The sequence below is a fragment of the Plasmopara halstedii genome (genome assembly GCF_900000015.1).
Source record: "Plasmopara halstedii genome assembly, contig: Scaffold_322, whole genome shotgun sequence".
In the NCBI taxonomy this organism is placed as follows: Eukaryota; Oomycota; class Peronosporomycetes; order Peronosporales; family Peronosporaceae; genus Plasmopara; species Plasmopara halstedii.
In genome coordinates, this window is record NW_020187243.1 from 1,743,615 (window position 1) to 1,748,351 (window position 4,737).

Here is a 4,737-nt window from a genome sequence, read left to right on the forward strand (position 1 = left end):
CCGATTCATTCTGAGCCGCAAGCATGATAAAGACGCGAAGCACGTGCAGCTCATTCCGAGCGAGTTCTTGTTCCTGCGGCGCAGAGAAGGCGGTTTAGGCATCCCAAGTCCGGAGGCGCAGCTCAAGCGACAGCGACTCACACTACTTCTACAATTCATGCAAGCGATGACCGTGACGGGCGAGCGCAGCTAGACCACAGCAAGCGTTGAATTGTTGAAGTCGGTGCTTCCTCTGGACGGTGGCATTCAAGCTCTCGACTTCTTAACAATCTCTCCGCTTCGTCATGCCATTCTGATCAAGCGGAGTCGGACTTCATCATGGTGGCAAGTGACGTGGACGTGGGAGATCACTTGGCGCGACTTGCCTCTGGAAGAGCGTGCAACATACGGTCTTAAACAGCCAATCTGGTTCCATGTAGACACGGAGCTGCATTATGAGATAACGCGACGATCGGCGAAGACTATTTCCCATCGAAGGTATCTCGGCATGATTACTGAACCGCAACGTAGTTTCCGCCAGCATGTATCACTCGTCTTTGGCTTGCGATCACTTGCCGACTTCAGACGAAATGGTGAGGCATGGCCGACTCGACGTGACTTCGTGCAGCGCTACAATTACTACGTGCTAGTGTCGACGGCACCAGATGTGCAGATGAAGTGGCTGAGCTCGCTATATCGAGAGGTAACGCAGATTGTGGAGCGGTTTGACGCGTTACAACTTGTTTATAACACTTCAAGCACCAGCGCTAGTTGTCGGCTTCCGTATGTGGGCTGCACAGGAGGGGTGGGGAAGTGCATAGTCCAGGAAAACCCTCGGACCGCGCTTCTCCAGGTGGTCTTGATGCCTAAGACTTCAACAAAGCAGCACCCGATGCAGATACACTCGCATCGTGTCGACGCTCCACAAATCTAGATTGATGTGCAGCATTGTATGCGCCTGCACAAGATTATGCTAACGATATTCCACGATCGTCAGTTCCGACTCGCCTTCCGACTTCTACCAGTCCGGTTGCGCTTCTGGTTCGCATCTGGGCATTCGCGTTTGCGTTCATGATGGCTGCAACACAATCGAGTCTGAATAGCATAATCTCTTCGACTGCTTACTCGTGTCACAGCTATGGAGCGAGGTCTCGTGACTCGTTGCTCCGCGGCCAACGTGGCTTGACATCGCGATGGGGCGAAAGTTGCGAATGCGCGACGACTGGGAAGCTAGCAAAGTTATTGTCGGTGATGTGTGGCACGTTCTCCGCGCGGTGACACTTCAATTTCTTTGATCAGACCGCAATCGGTGCTTATTTGACGGGAGACAACCGACTCCTGCTGCATCAGCGCTTGGAATGATTTTCGCAACGTTCAGTGCGCATATTCGGTTCTTCAAACGGCGACTGTAAGACCAAGAATTCAAGATAACGCTACAGCACACTGTTGAAACCATGACGACACATACACCATTCGGCTACTTTGTATCCCGGCGGACCACACTGATGTTTGGTCTGGCTTATAGCAGATGTACCCCGATATAAAATATCGGTAACCGTTATGCTATTTGATAGTTTGATCAATTGACAGCCGCCACATATTTTATCGCCTCACTTTCAAATTTTCCATCCAGACAATCTTGAAAAGCTCGAAGCTATAACTTCGCTTCATCGGTCCACGCCGAGTAGTGTCTTGCTATGGTAATGCATACACTATCGACCTGCCAAGCTGACAAAAGGCGTTCTACGTAGGGCATTCTATCCCCTGTTATCGCGACGACGCAGCTTTCAACGTGGATGTAATGCAGCCTTACTTGAAAATGGCTTCAGAGCCACTGCTTCGGGACGAGGGTCAAAAGTTGAAGACCTTGGCGTCGTCGCCTCAGCATCATCGTAAACTTCGAAATCAAACAAACATTCGTGAGAGTCGGAACGTCGACAAGAGGCAGATGGCTGCCGATTGCAATGGCGATTACTACGGGACGCATACCACACGAACCAAAGCGAGCTCGCTTGGCAGGAGGCTCCGCACCCTTAGAGGCAGCACTTGGAGCAGGAGAAGGAACTTGTAGAGCCTGCTCCAATCGCTGAATCCGATTTTCAATGATACGCCAGATTTTCTGTAACGACATGCAAGATTGCAAACGTCGCAGACGACCCGTCGAGTATCCTTCACGCGTTGTCGCGATCTCGACACGCGATCGATCATCTGCCGGCTGACCACGGAAAGAAGTTTCTGCACCTGCGTCAATCGCAATTCCAGATCAGACGATAAAACAGAGGCGACGCCCTCTATGGGCATAATTTACTCTTCTTCATCGACAGGGAAATCGATACTACCATGTCGAGACAGTGGTGGTGGAGCAGTACGACTGCGTTCGGAAGGAATTCCTAGTGAAAAAGCTAAATTATCCAGCGAACGAGAAGACGTGATAGCCTCGAAGTCTTCTCCATGGCTGTCGCGATATCGCTCTCACGTTCGACGCGGGCCCAAATACGGACTCTGCTTAAGGGATCCGTTCCATCATCTTCTCTTTCTCTCCTCGACGTAGGTTCGACTAATGTCCGCACGTATTTCGTGAGCATCTTCGACGTTCTTGATTTCAGTCCTTGTGATAGCTAGGTCATTTTGATCGCAGCTGATTAAGGTGCAAGCGTAATTCGAGATTTGTTGGTCTGATGAGTCGAGCAACATTCACATAGCAACTTTTGAGCGATATTTCCACTTTATCCCAGCAGAATGTCTGAAAGGAAGGCAAGTAGGGGCTGAATCTGGATGAAATTGCTCTATGCACGGTACGTACAGGAGAGTTTGTGAGTCTCCTCCAGCACAAGTAATCGGTCCGATGGCGCGAAAATACGCGGTTCGAATCATCACTTAAGCTTTCATTCGACTTAAGAATTCATCAAACCCTACGGTACCACCACCATGTCGGTCGTGAGAGTCGTGACGACGTTCAATTTCACACTAGTGCAAATAAGCTAAACGACTAATCTCGTCGATGGGCCCTTTGTAGCAATCGTTTTCTGCTCAAGCATGTCGTTTGGTGCCAGGTTTTTGCGAAAGCGTCGTTCGACGTGGATTGGGAGCAACATCAACGTTTGATGATGGCGAAGGCGTGTTCTCATCCTCAGATTGTGGTGCGTTTTGCTCTGCGCTAGTCGTTGGCGCAAGTCGTCGTCGATGCGGCTCATTTCGTGTTGGATCACGAATGACCGAGTCTCAGAATCAAAGGAAAATACGAAGAAAAGTCTGAAGAAAGTCTGAAGCAGGTTTAAGTAAAATATGGGTAAACCCACTCTTGAGTGGGGGGGCTAATGGGGTCAGTCCATTACACATGTGGGAGCCACATACTTTTGCGTGTGATTAACATTAAGTATATATCTTGCATAGTTGTGTTCCTTTATTTTGTTTTTTATCAGAAGTGAAGGCATTCATTAGCTCAAGGGGTTTAAGTCCTATTGGTCACACTACATGTCACTTCACCCTTTTCCTCTTCGTTCGCGAAAACGACGGCTCGCTTCCAGCGAGCCGACGTGTTGAAACGTGTAAACTGATTGAAATCTTTCACATTAAGTGCGTGTATGCGGACAGGCAATTTTCTTACACTTGGCCAAAAACACAACCAAGAAGTGCAAGCTTTACAGCGCCTCCATGACAAGCTAACGTTAGATATTGCTGTCTGGGGTAAAAGGGAAGATGTAGTATATAAGTGTACGGCTGAAGATTATGAGAAGAACAGCTAAAAATTTGATGTGTAGTCCACTGACTAGATCACCCCTCCTGGTTATGACTCTGGTAAAATCTATAACGACTCTCGGGATTGACTTTTATTTCTTTCAAGCCTCGAATTTCTCCAACAGTACTGTATTCTCGTCGTGTACGCAGAACTGAAAGCTAACTAAGACGGGTCGCGCCTTTATTAAGAAGTTATGTTTTATTTATGGATAGGCTCGGTTATTGTATGGATTCGCGGCTGTCGAGGATGGGCGACACTTCCGCACATTGAGCATGTATAACTACTGCACATCAAGTACTGACTTATGATGGGACATGGAACATATTGGCTGCTAGCTACACATGTAGTAAGTAACTTTAGTATTATAACTGAACACAGTAACAGCAACATTCAAAAGTAAGTTAGAGTAGAATTGATATCAAATAATGAAAATGCAAACAAAATAGTCGATTATGGTTTTTAATCTACGTTGCAGCGGGGCTGCCGTAGCTTTGCGCTCTGAGGAAGCGTAAATTGGGTCATCGACTTTTCTTTCCATACTTAGAACTAGTACGAGTTTAGCGGATCGCAATCCACTTACTCCAAGAGTAATTATTGCCTTAACCCAAGGCTAATTAACTCTTCCATTTAAAATCCAAAACTGACTTTTATTTATTTATTTTTATCTGCGTCAAAGCCGCCTAATTTTAAATGTATATATTTTTTAAATATATATAGTAAAATCTAAATACATGCATAACTACTGGCTACCCAGCCGCATACCGTATTCTTGTTTGGGTGCAGTCACGCCATGCCCATCTCGTGTGACACACACACCTGTTACCAGGGTACGTGTAACCCTGTTACACTCTTCCCCATTAAGATTGAGAGCATTTACAGTTCCTATCGATTATTGCCTCAACGAGGCTCGCGTGTCTGCTAGACACTGCAAGTTGGTTCGTTGGAACAAACGACTTCCGTGCTCAATGAGCCCTGTGTCAACGACACTAAAGTCACCAAGTCTCGCTGGTTCTGACAGC